Here is a 20,698-nt window from a genome sequence, read left to right on the forward strand (position 1 = left end):
GTCATTTACAAACTGTGTAACCTTGGGCAAATTACTTAATCTCTATTCCCCAAATTATAAAGAAAAAATGGTTAAGGTGCCCATGCCAAGGGTCAATGTGAGGATGAAACTGAATAAACTGTGTAAAGCATAATGTATGGCAGTGGTAAATGCTCAATAGATGTTAGGTATTCTAATATGTCTTCTGTATAGGTGGAAAGCAAAGACCTAATTTGAATCCAGATGTTTGACTCGATGTTTATATATATTTTTAGAAGCCTATGTAAAGTGATCCTAACTAGGAAGTGATTTATTTGTATGACTGTTGTAAGCACAGTATGTCATAATAGATGGGAAACAACAACATTGAAAGTGTTACACAAATATGACATTATTATTATTAAACATGTAAGTAAACAAAGAGCAGATGTGGTTATTAATCTCAGACAAAAAGATTCTACTATTCAAAGCACTTTCAGCACACATAGTTATATAAAAAGAAAAAAATTGCTCAGAAAGTAAGAAATTAGGCATCTTTAAAAGCTTTCATTCTAACAGCACGCCTTAGATAAATCATGAAAAGATGTCATAGTTGTTACACTCTTATAAAAATGTTCTGATTCACAATGTAATTTCTCACAATATATATTCTTTACCAGATACCTATGTTTGATTCTGATCTTAGAGTATTAGTTTTAAAAATAAATATTACAAGGACTCTAAAAATAACTATCAAGCAGATAGAAACAACCAAAATACCTGTAATAAAAGTCACATAAACTCCTGCAGTACAGCTTGCAATAGTATTTTATATACTCTACAGGCAGTAAATGTTGTATCTTATCATGTAAATTCATTTCTGGCTGCTCCTTATAAATCAGAGATCTGATACAATGTATCATAACAGTCTGCCCTATAAATACTTTTTGAGTCATGCTTTGCTGACTTTACCATCATATTTGTTTATCAAACACTTTCACAAAACCTACATTGTAAAATAAATATTTATGGGCTCTTATTGCCAAAATTCAACAAGCTGTGGTCAAAACATTCTAGCAGTGTGAGGATATACCCACATTATCTGTGTCCATATAAAGTCATGAAGTCTCAGAAGCAAACCTTTCTCAAGCAAATATAATTTCCCCCAAGCTCCTTAACACCTGATTTCTTCCCGGCTGATCTGAAAACTACCTCAGTCGTTCCAGTGTGGTGATGACGATACCAGAAACCGTCAGTCTGATAATGTTTGTGTGTTGTGGGGACAAAAGGACCATGGAAGCAGTGGGTGCTGCAGTGGATCGTGATCACGAGGGTTCCTTCTAGAAGTGATCCTCTAGTCTAGGTGTTTCTTCACCATATATTTCGAGCAGATGCTGAGAATTCTAAGAGGGAACGAGGACAGGGCCATTGCTCTGGATATTTAGACTGCGATGGAGCCCAGAATCTCCTCTTAGTCCAAGCGAGTCAGTTTGGTTCTGTAGAACCCTGTTCAGCAGAATCTAAACCCCAAGAGAATGACGTCCAATGCCTAAGAGAGCCCACCATCCTGTTTATAGCAAATATCCCATTCTGCCTCATAGAATACTTACTCTGAGAGGAGAAGTGGAAATACCATTTGAACCAGTTATCTTTCCAGAAATACAAATATTTTGGTGCCTTAGCTTTGTCATGCCTTAAAGACTGGTTCTCTAGCCAGCTTCCGGACGCATACCTCTGTCTTTCTGTTCTAGGTACTAAGAATTCAGTGATGAAAAAATGATATCTGTGTTCATGATTTCTTCATGCAATTACCTTATATGGAATTCAGCAGTCATTTTTCTCTAACTTCTACTTAAGCAGTATTTTTTTCACTTTTACTAAGTCTAATAGTTTTTCCCCCTTTTCATTTTTTGAACTGTAAGTTAGTTAACTTTTTTCCTTTTAATCCTCATCAATTTTACTCTCCACATAATTCCCATCATTTTCCCTTTTAAAATCAATAAAATCTAAAATGCATAAGTGCTAAATAATCAAAACTTCAGAGAAAGTTTTGCCTCATTTTGAGGTAAAATTGCAGCATACATTAATGAACTAGCTGAGAAATACAACATTCTTGAAATCCTCAACCCAATTTTTCCATCAGTTAAAGGATAGAATACCTTATCCCCATTCACTGAAGCAGCAAAAGCTTATTTACTAAAACTGATGGGGGGAGGTGATTTATCATACAAGACGAACAAAAGTTTAGGATTTGTTTCCCAAAAATACCTTGACCTTTTTTTGGTGCCTTATCATAATGACCAATTTTTGTAAAATTAAGCGACTAATCACTTTCAGTATACTTTACAATCAGCTAGTGTAGGAAATACTGCTGCCAATTCCATCAACTATAAGGAATTTGAGTCTTTTTATTTCAGACAAATTGGCTGAAAGCAAATTGGCCAAAAACAAGGAACTCTATATCATCCTTCAGTGGAGTACTTTGAAAAACAACAACAACAAAAATCAACAAATAATAAATAATGTGGGTAGAGTATTGATCATATTGGTATACTATGAAAACATTTTGTAATCTTTTAAGAATATTAAGTAATTTTCTATATTTTATAGATTACTTGATTTTTCATTCATTTTTGCTTTATCATCTTTTTTATTTATTGAGTATAATTAACATATAATATTGTGTTAGTTTCATGTGTACAACATAATGATTCTGTTTGTATATATCGTGAAATGATCACTACAATAAGTCTAGTTAACATCCATCACCATACAAATATACAATACAGTATTATTAACTACAGAAACTATGCTGTACATGACATCCCCATGACTTATTTATTTATCACTATAAGATTGTACCTTTTAAACTTTCACACATTTTGCCCAATCCCCCTGCCACTCCCCCCCTTTCTGTCACTATCAATCTGTTTTCTGTATCTATGAGCTTGGTTTTGTTTGTTTGTTTGTTTGTTTGTTTGTTTGTTACACACACACAGAGAACCAAACAACCACAGTCAGCATATTTGGCTAAAAATGTATTTATTCTATTCAGAAAAATATTTATCAAACATCTATTATGTGCTACGTACTGTTCTAGACATTAGGGACACATCAGTGAATGAAACAAACAAATATCCCTGTCCTCATGGAGTTTACATTCTTCTAAACAGAAACAGACAATAAAACAAAAGAATTAAAAAGTAAATTATACAGCATGGTATGTTATAGGTAGGAACAAATTATGGCTTTGTTATGAGAAAAAAGTAGGGTCAATTAAGTAGATGACAGTGCAGTGGATGGGAGGCGCTTGAGATTTTATACACGGGGATAGGCCCAATTTAAGTGACACTTAATTGAGGTGACTTGGAGGAGGGGGAGGGGTTGGCAAGAGTTTATCTGGAGGCAGAGAGCCCTAGACAGAGAGAACAGCAAGCCCAAAGGCCTCCATGTGTGAGCTTGAGTGGTGCATACGAGGCAAGAGTAAGGGCAACGTGGGTGAAAAGCAGTGACCAGAGCAGGAAGTAGAAATATATACAGCAGAAAAAACTTCTATGCATTTTTATAGATTTCCTTTTTATTTAAATAATATTTAGCTCTTATAATAACAATGCAGGTTCATTACAGAAAACCAAAGAGTCAGTCACAGACAACTCTAGATATTTATCTTCCATGAAGATTTTGTATATATGTGTGTAGCATTTTCCAACTAACCAAACTAACCAAAATCCAAAGGAATCATATTCTATGTAATATTTTTAAATTAGCGTAATTTGTTTATGTAATCCACCAAATTGAATACATTTAGATTATTCTGTGACCCTATGTCTTAGTCTGCTCAGGCTGACAAACAAAATACCACAGACTGAGTGGCTTCAAGAACAAAAATTGATTTCTCACCATTCCAGAGGTTGGAAGTCTGAGATCTGGGTGCCAGTGTGGTGGGGTTCTGGTGAGGGCTCTCTTACTGGCTTGTGGAAGGCCACCTCCTCGGTGTCCTCATATGGTGGGGGGTGAGCAGGCAGTGCTGTGTTGTCTCTTCTCATCAGGTATCACACGTGCCCCATCCTCACGACCTCATTTAAATCCACTGACCTTCCCAAAGCCCCATCTTCAAACAGCATCACATTGGTCATTAAGGCTTCAACATAGGAATTTGGGGAGACACCGTTCAGTCCATAGCATCCAATTACTAAACACTGAGACTTAGTTGATTTTTTAATGTTATAAATAACTCAGAGAAATGAAGAGTGAAAATTAATTAGAAATTAAAAGTAGAAAAAAATGGGGGAAAAAGTCATAAAGATTATAAAAACCACTGTTTATTGATACACCAAAAGCATCAACCCTTTTAAAATCAGATAATGTGAATATTCATTTTTTACAGTAACATCCTTTCTATCAAAATTTAGAGCCAACCAAATTGCTTTTGATTACATTTTTCTTGAACATACTGTTTTATACAAAATTATTTTCAGTCAAATAATGTGTTGCATTTTTTTTTTTTTGGTACTTGTTAATAATGTAACCTAGATAGACTGAGCCAAGTGGAATGGGGAATTGAGATATATTTCCAGGTAATTGTAGCTTTGCTAGCGTAAATTATTTCTCTGGCTCAAATGAGGTATATGAAGCATATGGAATCTATTATATTTTTTAAATGACTCCGCTGGGCCCATACTATATACTTATTATATATTGTCAATTTTTTGTTTAGCATAAATAAAAAGACATGACACTTAAAAAGAAATGATACTGCTACCATCCATTGACAAAAGCTCTGACATATCTTGCAAGAAATATTGGCGCTAGACTCGGCAAAGAACAGCGTGAAACAGCTCCAACATACCCACAGTCAACAGATTGAAGAAGTTCTAGATGTTCCCACTCTGGTCACTTCCAGCATTGGGCTGACAATAATATTACTGCTGTTTACATATTGGTACCACACTGGCATGGATTTGCATAATGTATTGAGGCTCTATGCTCTAGAGAGTTGCACTGTAACATATTGGTGCTTAATGAACTCTGAAAAAATTGATTTTCCACAGAGTAAATTAAGGAATGCATTATAGCTGTTAAAGCAATCTTAAGGGAAAGCCGAAACTTCCAGTGCAGCACCACGCTTAGTAAGTAATAAATTACATGTTATACTTATTTGCCTTAATTCATGCTAATTTTGTCCAATTAATGTATCACAGTAATTCAGAAGCCTGTCACAGGAGAGCTAATTATTTATTGGATTTTTGTGTTCTGCTCCCTAGGAATCTACTAGCAAACAAACTTGCGAGTGTCTTTCTCTTAGGTCCACAGTGACATTCTTATGTCTTATTGTGGGAAAGTGAGAGATTTGCTTCTGTTTTAAGTTTTAAAAAAGAATTATGAGGTACCTGAGTCAGATTCTTGTTTTTTAATTGGTGAAAGATTCTGCCATTCTGTTAGGAAAACACTGAATATCTTCCCTGTTAAAACCTATACATAAGTCTTTTTTAAAAATTTGTGTACATTAAAATATTCTACTCTCTATGGGTATGTCTATCTATATACTAAAGTGAATTGGAAAATTGATGCAATTATTTAGACACTTCACAGCAGAAATCCCCACTTACTCACCCCAATATTCTCTATGTTTTAGAGCATTCCTAATGGATTGTCCGGAAACTTAGATTCTTCACCTCACTCTGCACCATCTTAGTTCTAAATATTAAAAGCCACATGCAGTGTTGTGAAGTATTGTTTGAGAAACAAAATTGAATCTAACTCACAATGACAATCAGTATCAGCTTTGCAAAAATAGGTTTTTATTTTAGTATGGTACACTGTTAATTCACAGCTCCCCAATTGAATTATTTATAAGATTAATTTGTGCAACTCATACCTATAAATAATGTGGCAGTTACTAAATAATCTGCACACCATAATAAGACGCAGACATCACAGGCAGAGAAATGGTGCTTCACCAGCTGCGAGATGCTCAGTCTTCTGGAATCCTGACAGAACTGCGTTCGCAGACAGGTATTTGCAGGGGGGAGAAGCATTTGATCTCCTATTTTGCTCACTCCTATGAGTGTCAGGAGAGCACTTGTCTGCTGATTCCCGTCTTCCCGCCACATGAAAAAGGGGTGCTATCTCTTTAAACACATAATGCAGCATGATGTTTACCAGCAACTTCTATCACAGTGATATAACTTGACTGTAGGTGAGACACACCACGGTTTATGTCACAGACATTAAATAAAAAGTTTCCCTATACTACCTTCTTCAATGTCATGGGGAAAAATAGATGACAACTTTTTATTCAGTCAGTTTATACTAAGCTGTTTGCTCACAGCCACCCGAGCCCCTGAGAACCAGCAAACTTCTCCAAGCTGTGGACAACTGTACTCCTCAGCTTAGGGTTACTTCAAAGGAAACCGCCCACTTACGGTATAGGTTATTTTCCCATCCTTTCGATTGTTTTTAGGCATTAATATTTAAAGCTGGAAATAAATTTATTTTCTTTTTCTCAGCCACTTTTTCTTTCTTTTTTAAAAACTATATTTAGATGTTTCAAATTAATATGTCACTTCTGTTTCTTTACAGAACAGCTATGAAGATATATTTCCTAAGATATTTCTTCGAAAAGTGACTGTAGCTTCAGAACTGCAGCTTCAGTCTTAAACGCTGACAAAATGGAACAGAACCGAGGAGAACAGAATAGAACAGCATACAAATACCTGGTTTATCACTGAACAGGAATCCTCCAAGGCCAACGCGGATGGGAGCAGACTCTCTTGGTTATTTCAGTCGTATTCCTGTTCCTCCAGAGGTCTAACCTCGCCCGCCTGCCCACGATCCACCTTCCCAGTGCTGTGGCCTTGCACTGTACCGAGTCTTACTTACAATGAAAGGTAAGTTTCTGTCCTCCTGACTCAGTCTCTGTACACACTTGCTTTACATCATTCTGACGAGTCTATGACACTAAAACCCTGAGTCCTGGCCAGATACTAACAAACAATTAACTTTCAACCTCCTCAGCTCTGTGCGTCATAGATCAGACTCATAATTTTCTGGATTCCCGGAAGTCTTAGGGCAGAAGTAGCTCTGCCGACCCAGGCCTCGCTGTGTTCTCCTCCTGGGCGGGGCAAGGCCCGGCTTGCAGGCACTTCTCACCACAGGCCTCTGGAACTCAGGTGGCGGTGCTGTCCTGTTTGCACAGCCTGCCTCCCTCCCCAGGGTTTTGACTTGGTTCCGCTGAAGTTGGTGTGGTTAGGAGACAACCGCCCTGAGGCCTGTCTGAGGTGTGGCTGTAGTAAGTACATAGCGGAAGATGGGCTCAGCTGGAACCACAGGACTGGGCTTGCTCCCAGGATGTCCCTGGGCCTGAACCACGTCACCTGTGAAACAAACGTACTCAGAGTGAATCATTACTCAACTTCCAGGTGTGATGTTTTGTTTTTCCTACAGTTCACGGAAAAGCACATGATGACAGGCCTTAATGAACAACAGCAGTACTCTTACCCTCCGGAGTCAGGCCCAGTCCCGGGAACGGATGACAAAAGTCACAAGGGCATTTCTCTACCTTACCCCTCTTAAATATGGGGGAAAAAAGAATCCCATCTGTCTGTTTCTTTGTTTGTTTGTTTGTTTGTTTGTTTGTTATTAACAAATTTAACTACATCTTGTTCTCCCTTTGATCAAGCTGCCCAAGGTGCTGGATTATCATTCACCAGAGTCTAATACGATTGTGACTTATGCCCATCATCCACTTCCTCTCCAGTCAGAGGGTCTGAGTTCTGACAGCTCTGCACATCTAGGAGTCTTGGCAGGCAAGGTGAGCTACCTCCAAATCCAGCATCCAAATTCACCCTCAGAACCCTAGACAACAGCATTGGTGCTAATGCCTCTCTCTCCTCCTCTTCTCTTCTCTTCTCTTCCCTTCCCTTCCCTTCCCTTCCCTTCCCTTCCCTTCCCTTCCCTTCCCTTCCCTTCCCTTCCCTTCTTCTTCTTCCTCTCTCTCTCTCTCTCTCTCTCTCTCTCTCTCTCTCTCTCTCTCTCTCTCTCTCTCTCCCTCCCTCCTTCCTTCCTTCCTTCCCTCCCTCTCTCATTATGGTTCACATTCCAGGAGGAAAAGCCAATTCAGCTAAATTTATTTTTGAGCAAAAAATAGAGAACATGCTATGCTATGGAAACTTTTAAAATAATACATTTCTTTTCAACAGGACCATTAATTTACTTTTTGTTCTATTATGTAAATCTAAGTTATTCATGCTATAATAAATATGTTGTCAGTATTTTTCCAACTCACTATATCTGCTGTGACAACAACAGTTTAAGGATATTTAAATCATTTTTCAATATTTCCCTATTACAAACACTGATCGAGTTACCATTCCTAAAAGTTAGTGTGTTAAGAACTTAAGACCCTGTGTAAAGGTCTTGGCCCACCCAGTGTCTGAGCTCCTATCTGCTTCTAGTAGTGATCTTAGAGTGGAGAAGCTGTGAGCTAGGAAAACAGAGGCTATGAAGGACTTCACTACTTTTGACTTTAGAATTACATTCTTTAAATGGTCAGGGACACATACTACTTTTTAAAAAGATGTTAATCTTTTTACTTAGAAATAAAAGTAAATCTCTTCTGTATGATAATCCTAACTAACATTTCTCTCTTCAGTATTCTTCCTATCAACCACATAAATATCAGATTCAGGACAGAGGAGATGCTTTTATATGATTGTCTATTTGCTGTCTGCCTTCACCTTTGTCAGAGGGATCTTAGAGGCATTTAATGCCGGGAAGTTGGCATAAACAAGAAGAGTTAGAAGTAGTTTTTCATGCAACCTTTTACTGCCAAGAAAAAGACTAACAACCTATTTTGTATGGTATAAAATACATATACCTTTAATGGACAACTGGGCAATTGGGGGTCAGGATATTAATACTGGCCTCTTCTCCATTTTGGATGGGGCTACAGGATCCTTTGATGGCTCCTTTTTATACTATGGAAAAACAAAAATTTCAAAACAAGCAAATTTAAGAAACACTAGCTAGTCTAGCAATAACCCATTCATTTATGTTTTAATTAAAATATTTCTTGAGGAATATTAAGAATCACATACTCTTCTAGGTGCTGAAGCTACTGTAGCAAAGGAGTCAAGCAAGGTCCATGAACTCTTGTGTGGGGAGGTGGACAAAAGGAAGAACTGAAAGAGGGATGGAGGGAGGGAGGAAAGGTCAACTAGTGGTGGTGGGTCCTACGCTGCAAGTTAAATGAAAGGATGTTACAGAGGACGCCCCACATGGCCTATTTAGACTGTCTAGTCAGGGAAAGCCTCTTGGGAGAGGGGGCATTTTAGGGGAGATTTGAATGGCAGGTAGGAGTGCCAGTCATTCATGGGAGGATTAGGTACTAAGAGCATTCTAGATGAAGGAAAAACCTAGAGCAAAGTGTTCTAAGATGAAAACAAAGCAACTGAAAGAAAAATAATCCACACAAAAGGTGTTAATTATCCCAATATATCTTACAAATTCACACCTCACGTTTTATAGCAAATCCTTACTAGCTTGTATGAGCACCGGCTCGGCTCCGTCATAGCAAATATAGTGACAGCTGATCCCTACTCATTGTAGGGGTCTGATCCCAACAGCTCCTCGTTGATTCTAACCTACTGGTGTTCAGTCTCCTTTCCATGATCTAAACTCTGGACTCTGTGCCCTAGTTTTGCGCCTGCCCCCTTCCCACCTCTAGTCTTTCTGAATCCCTTCTGGGCAGCTTGAGTTTCAGTTTTCCTGATCGGATTCCAGCTTCCCATTACCCAGGGTAACTTGGCAAATCCTTTGCACAGAGAGGCCCTTTGCTTTTGCCTGAGCCCTGAACACCATTCTCCCACCCCTTCAGCTGATACTCCAAACAGTCTATCCACTCCTATCCACACACATACTTTCACTCTCCTCCTTCAGCAAAGAGATTCAAATAAATATATATTAACATTTAAGGAGATTCAAAGGCATTCTTCCTGAAACATGCGCAAGTGCAGAACCCAGCAGGAATTTCTCTGTAGCAATGTCTCTATTCATTGACCTCAGGAAAGAAGGGTAAGAATGCCTAAACTGCAGGATGTTTCATCAGTCATTTGGTTGTTTGCATAGTAGGATAATGATAACTGTCAAGAATGAGCTGATAAATTGAGAAGGCTTTTCTTGTTTCTGCTCTTCGGAAGGTCCTATTTTATTACATGTCGGAATGGTAGTGAAAAGAAAGCTCCCCCTTCCAGTTCTAGGAGAATAGTGAACTGTGCCCATCTGGAGTCTACCTTCTGGGGCTCCCATAAATTGCTGAACCAGGTTGCCCAGGACTGAGGACTGTAGTTCACTTGAAGCTGAACTACAGGTTCATGTCATCTATACTCAGGACAAAGGATAAATGACATCTTGATAATGAGCATAACCCACATCTGAGCCCATGATTTAGCATATAAAGGTTAGGCTGATATAACATTATTTTATAGTTCTGTGACCATGTGTTTGTACTTTGTGAAGTTCATTGAATGTGCTAACATCTAAATTCCAAATCTTTCTTTTTAAAATGGAATTGTCAACATGGCACAAATGAACACTTTTCACCCAAAAGTGCTATTTATTGAAATAGCTTCCCTCCCCGTGTGGAGGGATGAGCCCTAGATTTGGAGTACTGTATTTCATAATGGCTTCCAAATTTTTTCTCCTTCACAAATCTTGCTCCTGATCTAGAGTCATAGGTGTGAACCTATTTACATTTGAGTATTCTTTTACGTACTCAGCCTGTCTAAAAGATAAGCAAATATTTCTCATTATTGTACACACATACATACACACACATCTGCTAATAAGAAGTTATACTGCAGTTACTGGTCCTATCTCAAGGTCTTTATAGCAGCTATTGGTTTAGCCTGGAATGTTCTCCTCCCAGATATCTACTTGGCTCACTCTCTAACTCCCTCCCACGTTTGATCTCTTCTAAGTGAAACCCTCCCTGACCACCTACTTAAAATGGTAATCCACTAGCAGCATTCCCTATTCTTCCTTCCTCTTTCATTTTTTTCAGTATCTCTAACACTATACATATTATACATTTTCCCTTATCATTTATTTTTTTCAAACAACACCTTCCCCCCAGTCAGGGAATATAATTTTTGTCTATTTTAATCACTACTATACTCCCAGGCCCTACAGCAGTGGTGTCTGGAATACAGTAGTCACTCAATGTTTGTTGAATGAATGAGTGAATCACCATCCTCTTAATTTTCTGAGCTGAAATCCTTATTTCAGTCTTGACTCTTTTACAGCCCACATATGACTGGTCACTAAATCCTAACTTAAAGTAACTGAGAAATTATTTTCAAATATCACCGTTACTCTTTCTTCCTATGATCATTACCTAATCATTATGTCTTTCTTCAACTCTTGAAATAATTTCCTACTTTTGATGTGTGTTCCTCTAACTCCAGTCTATCCTACACACAGATGCCAGATCTAACTTCCTAAAACTAGATCTAATCTTGTCAGTATCTAGGTTTTAGACTTTGTTGATTCACCATTACCTGAGGGGGAAAGCCCTTCCACATGGTCTGTTTGTCAAACTTTTATTCTTCCTCTAACACTCAGGGTCATCTCTGAAAAATCTCTAGCTTCTCAGAAGGAGCTATATCACCTGTCCTTCTAGTACTTCATTCATATCTTTATCAATCCTTTCCTCACAGAGGAAAGGCCTTATTATGCATCAGATGTTGTAATCATTGCTAGAGAGGAAACGGATAAAAGCAAGAGGCTTATGATCTAATGGAGCAGACAGATGACACCAGAACCAAAAAACAACAACATAATATTCAAGTATTCAAGCAAGAAGATAAAGTATCTTTCCCCAAATACATTCTGTGAGATGCTCATATGTGTTCTGTAGATGGTATCGCTGGTGCTGTGTGCTGTGGATGCACTAAAATGTCGTGAGTGCTAGAGCAAATGGGGAGCAAACACCTGCCTTTCCCAAGTTCATGATAAACTGTTAATATGGTACCAGATGGACCAAGTGGCTTTAGGTCATGGTATTGTAGGTTAGTTAGACTATAATTCTACAGATAACAATTTAAAATTTGGACAAAATATTGAAAAGTAAAATTCATTTGAAAATATTGGAGAACGACCAAAATTAGGTAAAAGCTAGACGGTAGTGAATCCTTAAAAGACCAGTTAAGATTAAGCTTAACTGCACAGTATAAGATTTACAAATCCAAGTCCATGGCTTTGTACCTGAGAGCCTTCACCAATGCATACTTCTTGGAAGCAACAAAAAGATTCAGTAACCTTCAGTCTTATTTGTTTGAGGTTGTAGAAAACAGAGTTTGGGATTGATAGAGCAGTGGGAAATTTGAAAGGGGAAATCCTGGAAAGGAAGGAAGGAGAGAGAGAGAGAGAGAGAGAGAGAGAGAGAGAGGTATATATATGTAATATATATATATATGTAATATATATATATATATATATATATATATATATATATATACACACATATATATGTGTGTGTGTGGGTGTGTGTGTGTGGGTGTGTGTAGTCATTCAATATATATCATTGCCTAAACTCTGCACTACCTTTCTTGAAGAGATTCCAGGAGACATAATGGAAAACAACAGCTAGAACTGAAATATTGCTAGAACTAAGCAATATTTCAGCTGCTACCTATTGAAGCAGAGACAGAGTCCAAAGTTTGACTCCAGCCAAATTAACTGCCAGCTAGAACAAAATAAACACATTTCAGAGGGATGTAAGACACTCAAGCACTTCTATAATAGATTATATACAATATCCAGAACACAATAAAAAACTGGTAGACATATAAAGAAATAGGAAGAAGTGATTTATACTAAACAAAAAGAATAGTGAAAAGAAATTGGACCCAAGATGACCCAGATTTGGAATTAGCAGGCAATCAGCTAGTATAAATATGTTCAGGACTTAAATAAAATTATAGCCATATCAAATACACTGAAAAATGAAATTGAAAAAAAGGAATCCAAATGAAAATTGAAATTTTAGAACTGAAAAAGTAAAGTAACCAAGATAAAAAATATATATACTGAGGCTGGCCTGGTGACTCCGGCAGTTGGAGCTCTGTACTCCGAACTCCGAAGGCTGCCGGTTCGATTCCCATATGGGCCAGTGGGCTCTCAACCACAAGGTTGCCGGTTGGAGGCCCGCAAGGGATGGTGGGCTGCACCCCCTGCAACTAGCAATGGCAACTGGACCTGGAGCTGAGCTGCACCCTCCACAACTAAGACTGGAAGGACAACAACTTGACTTGGGAAAAAAGTCCTGGAAGTACACACTGTTCACCAATAAAGTCCTCTTCCCCTTCCCCAATAAAATCATATATATATATATATATATATATATATATATATATATATATATATAGAGAGAGAGAGAGAGAGAGAGAGAGAGAGAGAGAGAGAGAGGATTGATTCAACCACAGCTTACTGATGGCAGATGAGTCAGCAAACTGAAACATAGATCAATAGAAATAGTATAATCTGAAGAACACAGAGAAAAATATTTGAAGAAAAATTAATAGAGTATTAGTGACTTGTGAGATAACATAATTCTAGTACACATGTATTGTAGTCCAAGAAAGATAGGAAATAGTGAATGGAGTAGAAAAAAGCTATTTAAAAAAACAGTAAACCCAAATTTGATGAAAAACATCAATTACAGATTCAAGAAGCTCAGCAGACACATGCATAATAAACACCAAGAAAATTACACTGAACATATATAGTTAAACTGCTGACATTCAAAGATAAAAATAAAAATTTGAAAACATCCAAAAAAAAAATAGATACATTACACACATGAAGACAATGATACAGATGATATTGGGCTTCTACCAGCAGAGAGAGAGAGAGAGAGAGAGAGAGAGAGAGAGAGAGAGAGAGAGAGAAAGAAATGGAGGTGAGAGGCAATTAAATTACATCTTTAAAGTTATGAAAGGAAAGTAAAAATCTGTTAACCTAGAATTTTATTTCCAGTGAAAATATCCCTCAAAAATGAAAGCTAAATGAAGACACTTTGAGAGAACTTGAAGATCACATTTAAGATAATGGAGAGAATCTGAAACTCATAGAGATCTGCACTTAAGAAACACTAAAGTTCTTGAGGCAGAAGGGAGACGACAGATGGAAGTTCTGATCTTCAGGAAGTAAGACGTCCAGAAATGGCACATGTGTGGGAAATTTTAAAAGATTATATATATTTTTCTTCTCTCAATGTAAACATTATATGTCTATTTAGAGCAAATACACCTTGTATCATGAGGTTTATACATATGCAGATATATAGGACAATGCTAGTACAAAGGGCAGAAGGTAAATGGAATTATGCTATTAGTTTCCTATAATTTATGAGAAGTAGTAGAATATTAATTCCAAGTAGACTGTGATAAGTTAACGATGCATCATGTAATCCCTAGAGCAACCATTTAAAAATGCAGATATAGCTGAAAGACAGAAGAGGAATTAAAATTAAATAAGAAAAAAAAATTATCAACTCAAAAAAAGGTAGGAAAGGGGAAACAGAAACAAAAATGAGATAAGACAAAGTAAAGGGGATCAAATGGCAATGGGTCTTGAAGCTAACAGAGCTTATAGAGTTTTTCCTTAAATGATCTTTTCCCTAGAATTTATGGAAAACTCTGAAGGAAAGGGGGCCATAGAGCAATCTGAGAAATAAAACAAGCTGTATTCCTCCCTCTAATAAATGAGTCTTTGTTATTGAATCAAGTTTGTGAATCTGACTGCTATATACTTCCTATAGGATCATCAAACTCCCAAAATGTGCCATGTCTCTCTCACAAATATAATTCTGGTAAGTTATCTGTCCACCAGACAATCATTGGCTTCTCTTAAAACCAAATACGGATGCAATTTGAGCTCAAATTGAGATCACTAACTTACGAGCAACTGTTCATAGTTGTCATCCTTGACTCAGTCCTCACTGCAGAAATCCAATAAGCAGTAAATTAATAGGGCTCATGCCTGTTTTCCTCCAAGGAAGTTAGTTCTTAAAACTACAACGTCAGTTTGGCCTTTTGGCATCTGCTACCTGAACTAGTTTAATATCTTCTTATCTATTCTTGCTCCCTAGAAGCACCAAGTTCAACAAATTAAGTCAGAAAGTAAGTTGGCGCAAGCGATTTGAAAAACTGTTTGGCAGTTACTTAAACATTTAAAGCTATGCCTATCATATGACCCCAACATTCCACTCCCAGATATTTACCGAAGAGAAATGAGAACATGTTTTTACAAACACTTGTATACAAATGTTTATAGCTAGCTGCTTTTTTCACAATAGCCAACAGCTCAAATGTCCATCAATAGGTGAATAGATAAACAAAATGGGTGATATTCATACTGTAAAATACTACTCAGCGGTAAAAGAGCATGAAATTTGATGCATGCACCAACATAGATGAGCCTTGAAAACCTTACGCTGAGAGAAAGAAGCCAGACACAGAAGAGTACAGATGGCCTAATTGAATTTGTATAAAATGGAAATGCCCATCAGTGGTTGCCTGGAGCCACTGATGGAAAAAGGGGCACAAGTCACCTTTTGGTGTGATGAAAATCTTTTGTGTCTTGCTTTTGGTCGTGCTTTCACAGGTATATACAATTTTCAGAATACATTGAATTAAACAGTGTTTTCAGTTTAAATGAGTGCAGTCTATTATACTTAAATTATTCCTCAATAAAATTGATTAAAAATATTTCAGCATCCATGGGCCTATGAGGGGCAACTTGTGAGATACATAATTATTATAATTAATATTCACACGTATTTTACACATAAGGAAACTAATTTTAGAAGGCCACGGTACTTGCGAGTATCAGAGTAGTATTTGAATTCTAATACTTTAGCTCAACACCCTGTGAGATGCCCACCAGCTTTGCTCCTCCTAACACAGGCAGCGGAAGTTAGAGGAGGAGGGCTGCTTGGGGTTTCAGCGTGCAGCTCTGGAATCACACAGTCCTGCATTGACTCCTAGCTTCACCATTGATTAGCCCTGTGATATTGAGCAAATTCTCTCAGCCCGTGTTTCCCTATCTGTAAAATGCCAACGCTAGTAATTGTACCAACCTAGCGGGATGTTTATGGACATTAAACAGATAGGACAGTGTATATAAAACACTCAGTATAATGTGACACATAGTCTAAAGCTTAGCTAATGTGCTTCATTTTCTTCATTTGTAAAACGGACGTAATAACATTACTTACCTGTAGTGGGTTGAATGGTAGCCTCCAAAAGACACAACCACGTTCTCATCCTTGGAACTTGTGAATGTTTACCTTAATTTGGAAAATGGTCTTTGCGGATGTAATTAAGCTAAAGCTCTTGAGATGAGGAAATCGTCCTGGGATACGCAGGTGAGTCCTAAATCTAGTGACAAGTATTCTTATAAGTGACAAACGAGAGACACAAACAGGAGAAGAAGAGCCAACGTGGCCATGCAGCTAGAGATGTGGCCACATGTCAAGGAATACCAGCAGCCACCAGAAGTTGGAAGAGCCCAAGAACAGATTGTCCCCGAGGGCTTGCGAGGTAGTGCATCTTAGCGGGACTTGGGGCTTCTCGTCTCTAGGATTGAAAGAGAATACATTTCTGTTGTTTTAAACCTCCAAGTTTGTGGTCATTTGTTACAGCAGCACAAGGAAACAAATACACTACCTCTTAGGATGATTGTGACCACAGAAGTAGTTAATGCATGCGAAGTTAGTGCCTGTACTTATGTGACGATTAGTTGTTGTTAAGGCTGTTTTTTACCAGCTGAATCCTAACCAGTCATAAATCTGTAGTCGCATGGTCTCTGACTTCGAAGACATTATGAAATGAAATCAAGAAAGCCCGTGGCTAATTTCTTCAATCTAAACTTGAAGCTGATTTGTTTTGCTTCCATTTGTCTACGATGATTCCTTTAGGAAATCTATTGTTAATTTTAACTGTATTCGTTGTTCAGTGCTCTAGGATTGCAGAACAAAGGGCACTGTAGTCATGTAAGAATGTATTGTTCTCTGTTATATTCCAATGGAATGTGTTAATGACCGAGTTTGAAGCTAAACTCATTTCTAAGGTTTGTTTTATTTGGTTTGGTTTTTGTTTTTTTATTTCTGATGTACTTGCTCTTTTCAAATAATTATTTTCCCCAAATTTGAATCTAGTTCAACACAATCACATTTTAGAAGTATTCCATTTAAACCCTCACTCATACAGTATATCTGAGTGATAAACTAAAAGCAGGAATATCATCCACTTAACACCCTATCTGTGCAATGGCTGAGACAGATGGCATCAGGTTTATATTTTCCAGGATGCATACTGAGCATGACACCACTCTACATTTTTCTGTAAATAATTTAGGTTATCCTTATACAAATCACCATTTACCCCTGTCAGTTCAGAACTATGGCTTACCATTTTAGCTAAATGCCCAATTAATTCATTAAAAAGAACAAACTGTTTCACTGAGTAATCTAAAAATCCAGCCATAATTGTTGGACTACAGGTGTGGATGCATATAGATAAAAGCACTAGGAGGAACATCTGTTACATCCCCTAGTCAAGAGGCACTAATGTTATATTTCCATCCAATAAGCTCAGATCTGGGGAAGAAAGAAAGGAAAGGGGAGACAGAGCAAATCACTGGCCCTCCAAGTTCCCAAGAGTTGAGAATCATGGTAAGGGAGAAAATCCTTCAGGGTGTTTCAATGTATCCTTATTAGAGAGGGACCACACAGAGTGAGCAAACTCTGAGTAACAAAATACAACTGTGAAAACAAGATTTTGGCAGGAAAGAGAGGTGTGAGGAGGAAGGTGAGAAGGGCATATTTGGAAGTATTCCACCTCATTTTCCCTGGGAATAGTTGGTGAGCCAACAACATAAATCAAGAAAATGCTTAAAAACATCCATTATCTTGGAAGATCATTTATTACACATGTATGAGCTCAGCCTGGTGCTCTATGAAAGAACAAGTAAATGTGTGCTTGAATTATCAAGAAATGAAATAACATATTTATTTTTTTCCAAAAAAACAAAGCTACTATTGAGTAATATATTTCAAAACCCATTTGAGTAAATAAAATTCCAGAAGGCCTTTGTTCTTCCTTGAGTGCTTTAAAATCAACGATAGGAAAGTGTTTCTGAATATATTACTAAACTTTATTTAGAAAACAAGCTTATTTTTCTAAAAAAAACTCATTCTTCCAATTGTGTAGAATTTTCCACATATCTATAAAAAACGCAACATACTCCAAGTGCATGCTAAGGTAGTTAGAAAATAATTTATTTCTTGTCAGTATATTTCAGTGATTTATTTCATAATCATATTTGATAAAGCATTCAGTGAAAGTAATAGTGGTGAATATCTATGTAATGTGGGCAAAATATTGCTTCTAAAGTGGTAAATAAAAACTTCTAAAATATCAGACTTCAGATGGAAATCACGTCTATTAGAAAAGGTAAACATTAGCTTTGGAAGAACAAATGGAATGTTTCTTAACAGGTTTGGCAAGATGAGTGGAAAGTATTTCTCATACTTTTTTTTTTTTCCTGAAAAATGGATAAATTAATGTAGGAAAAAAACAAGTTGGGATAGATTATAAGCAACAGATTAATGAGTAAACCATCCACAGATTCCCAGAAACTGTTAGACACTGAGAGGACTTGTCACTAAGTATATGGTAGTGATTACCTTGAAAACCTCACTCTACTCAGAAACATACGGCTCATTATCCCTATTGTTATTTTTCTGAGTATTTTTTACATGTGTACAAAATTTGCCCAGAGCCTGGAGACTATAATTTTCCTTCTATAACGACAGGGATTATCAGTGTGCTTTGTTTTCACAAATGGTAAACAACCATAATTCAGACAGACACATTTTATGGTAGAATTTCTAATTATTGAACAGAATGGCATTAGGCTAGAGAGAAGTATTGAGAAATACGTCATGGTTGCTATTGTCAAGAAATTTATCCATTTTATTAAAGAATTAAAAGCAACACACAAGAAATAAATAAACATGTGTCACCTGTAAGTGCCATAGAAGTTCAAAGAAGGAAGAATACCTAAACATAACGTTTAAGGAAGGTTGAGATTATGTTGCATGAGTGGAGTATAGGACTTAACTGTGTTTGTTATTTTCAAAAACAGAGAATATAACTTCTTTGGTGGAGAGAAAGTTGAAAAAAATACATATCCAATTTTAGATTTTTAAAAAATCAATGATTTTTGCTTTCATGATACAAATCAAGAAAACTATAGTTTTACAAATTCCTGATTAGTAGAATAAACAAAAACTCTGATTCACAACGGGGTGAGGGAATGAGGGGCATATCAGAACCTGTGGGGGCAGCAGAAATTTTGGTTTCCCATGGTTCAGAAACACTATGGCCATTGGAAGATAAAGTGCCAAGCTTGAAGTGACTAGACATGATTGATGGACAACGAAGAGCTGTCTTTGGTTTTTAAGCATGAGAGTGTGAAGATGGATGAAGTTTGGGGAAGCTAGTCATCTGATTTTGGTATATAGAGTGGAAAAGGAAGATTGAAAGAGAAGGAAGTGGAAAAAGATAGATCATTTAGAAAGATATTGGAAAATTAAACACGATGAGCCAGTGTTGGGGATAAAGTGAGGTTAGTAGACTTCTGTCCAAAGAAGAGGAAAAGGTATAACTTCAAGTCTTGAAAATGAAAAAGGTTTATTGATACTTACCTGGCTGGGGAGCTACCATGGTCATGCAGCTGGTTTTCCTAGGGTGAGGCTTATCTGTTGCACTTAGGATGTACTGACTCCTGCAATTTCCCCAAATATAGGCTACTCAACTGAACAATTTGTGGTAGCGGTAGGCTGTGTTTGTGCTTTCCCCTAAGGGAAAAAAAAAGGTTTATTGTAACCATGCCCACACACTCATCTTTCCTTCTCCAGCATGTATACAGGCACCATGCAGCTAGAAGGGCAGTTAGTGGGAAAACATGGCAAGAGTTTGGGGTAGGACCCAGTTTCAAAGGCTCAGTATATTTCATACCGTGGTGTAATTTCTGCCTCTGGATTGGCATTCTTGTGTTACTTTTGTAAAAATAGTACTGAATTATAGAAACAGGGTTCAGTTTCTCCTTCCAGTTATGTATATGATGGTCAGGTAAACTCAATAATGGTTAAATAAAGTGTTTTTGCCCACAGGTATATGGAATGCAAATGTATTTTCATTTCTCATATGTGCCTCTTTCAGCATATGGCCTTCCTTGGCTTGTAGTTAAGTGAGAGTCATACTCCAAAATCTCAAGTCAAATAGCATTGAATTATCCCTTCCCACTTGTGGGTTCCCACTTTTCCTCTAACTGAAAGTTGTCCAAAAATCTGTGTTGCCTGACATCTGGAAAAGTTACCAATTGTGGATCCAAAATTATCTGCTTGAAAAGGAGTGAGAGTTTTTCATTCCTGACCAGCTCATGGATTGGGTAGGTATACCCTATGGGGTTAGCATGAGAGAACTAGGTAGAAGAACTTAAAAATGTATGATTTCAACTTCACTATGTTTCTCACAATATTCTCAATCAATTTTAGATATGTTGTTCCAAGTTATTTTTACCTTGGCATGGTGAGGTATGCTTCTAAGTGCCAGAAAATATGATTGTTTCCACAGTACTGTGACATTTATTTTCTCAAAAAAATCACATG

The 20,698-nt window shown here is 37.2% G+C and overlaps 1 long non-coding RNA gene and 1 other non-coding gene across 2 annotated transcripts; one reads left to right on the plus strand and one right to left on the minus strand.

Annotated features, from left to right (window-relative positions):
- Positions 1–2,983: 2,983 nt before the first annotated feature.
- LOC148757391 (uncharacterized) lies at positions 2,984–20,086 on the minus strand. Its single transcript, XR_016021959.1, has 3 exons — positions 19,733–20,086; positions 16,238–16,598; positions 2,984–7,334 (listed from the first exon to the last, which is right to left on the minus strand). It is a non-coding gene; the product is annotated as an uncharacterized LOC148757391 (long non-coding RNA).
- On the plus strand, positions 19,725–19,888 carry LOC141567737 (U1 spliceosomal RNA). The gene has a single exon (XR_012490572.2). It is a non-coding gene; the product is annotated as a U1 spliceosomal RNA (small nuclear RNA).
- Positions 20,087–20,698: the final 612 nt, after the last annotated feature.

Source organism: Rhinolophus sinicus, chromosome 8 (genome assembly GCF_057876585.1).
Source record: "Rhinolophus sinicus isolate RSI-liver-muscle chromosome 8, RSI-T2T, whole genome shotgun sequence".
Lineage (NCBI taxonomy): Eukaryota > Metazoa > Chordata > Mammalia > Chiroptera > Rhinolophidae > Rhinolophus > Rhinolophus sinicus.